Genomic DNA, 1,723 nt, shown 5'->3' on the forward strand with positions numbered 1-1,723 from the left:
CACTCACAATTTATTAAGTAAGTAACAGGTACCCAGAACAGGATCAGGAAAGGCTCAGGATACAGTTCTTTGGTCAGGACAGCTTCTTCTCATCTGTGCCCACAGGCAGGCCTCCCCCTGGTCCTTGGCCTCTTGGCCCTCGAGGGCCATTTGGCCCCTGCCCTGCTCAGGCAAGTCTTACAAAACTCTTTCGCTCAACCAATAAGTGCCCAGAGGCATCCCACTCCACAATGCGAGCAAGTCTCCTGCCTGAAGGCATTCAGCTCTCTTGCTCCAGGGGCTGAGGAGCTCACAGTGCTGCCTCCTACTAATCTCCTGGCTCCACTGCCACACTGTCTCCATTTCTCTTCCATTCCTTGTTTCTCACTGGCCCCTAAGTCACAGCTGTATTCTGGGTCTAGGAGGTTCCCAGCACGAGGACCTTGGGTCTACAGGATGTGCTTCATTCCCACCTTTTTGATGGCAGTGATCCCTGCTTCCTGCTTCTGTGGTGGCACATTTTAAGCTTTAACAGCATGGCAAAGCGGACCAATCTTCTAGTGAGGTTTCCATATACCACATTTGCATGGTTCTTCTCCCACAAGGTGCCAGGCACTTTATCTGCATTGTTAGGAAGGCGTGCAATCTTCCATCTGTGTAGTCCTTCCCAGTCATTTGGTGGGAGTTACAAGAGCGTAGCTAGAAAACTGGAAACTACCTCCCCATGTCAAGGCCAGGACCATCACTATCGTGAAGTTTCAGGTGGATTATTCAGTAGGGAAGGTAAGCACGGGCTGACTTGTGCTTATTTATAGTCTGCAGTGAACAATTTCACAACCCATGGAGACCCACAATCCACGTGGAACTGTTCACTACAGGCTAACAAGTAAACACAAGTCAGCCCGTGCTGACCTTGCATCCTGGGTATCCAGTCCCTGTCAGGGATCATAAATCTGAAAAGAGGTTTTGATTCTGTAGGAAGATGCCGTGGGGTTAGGAGAGCGACAGGTGCCAGCCATTCCTAGAAGCAGATTGTGAGAGGGGAAAAAAGAAAAGTGAAACTGTTTACTACACGTTAATAAATAGCACTAGTTATCAGACGGAGTATTAGAGAGATAACTATATATTAAAATGATATATCAGACTTGAATGGTTAAAAGTGTCATTTCAAAAAAAAAAAGTGTCATTTCTTGAATCTGTTAGGTATTTCTCTGTTTTTAGGTTTATGAAACCCAGGATAGATGAATTTATAGAAACAACAACTAGAATAAGGGTTCCTTGGGGGTGGGGTGGGGTGTATGGTGGGGGAGGTAAAGGAGCTGATATCAAGGAGTTCAAGAAGGAAGAACATGTTTTGAAATTGATTTTGGTAGCAGTTGTACAATCCTACCTGATGTGATTCAACTATGGAATAGTATGGAATAGTAGCTCCTAATAAAATGGTTTGGGAAAATGAATGAATGAACACAAATAATCCTGTCTCTATCTTGCTTATTAGATAATCCAACACTGAGAAATCTCAGTTCTCTTTGGCAAACACAGGGGGTTTAGCCTCCACTACTCTTCCTCCCTCTAACTCTTGAGTTCAGATAGAATTACAAGGCAGGACAAGTGCAGACCCCAGCACAGTGTGGATTAGCATGCCCCATACCAGCCACTTCAGTCACTCCACTCTACCAATTACCAGTTACCAGCAAGTCAGTTCCTGGAGACCCCACCCATGTCAGGATAGAACTGCACTCCA

This window comes from Echinops telfairi, unplaced genomic scaffold (genome assembly GCF_000313985.2).
Source record: "Echinops telfairi isolate 266 unplaced genomic scaffold, ASM31398v2 ScPeMD7_70;HRSCAF=299, whole genome shotgun sequence".
Lineage (NCBI taxonomy): Eukaryota > Metazoa > Chordata > Mammalia > Afrosoricida > Tenrecidae > Echinops > Echinops telfairi.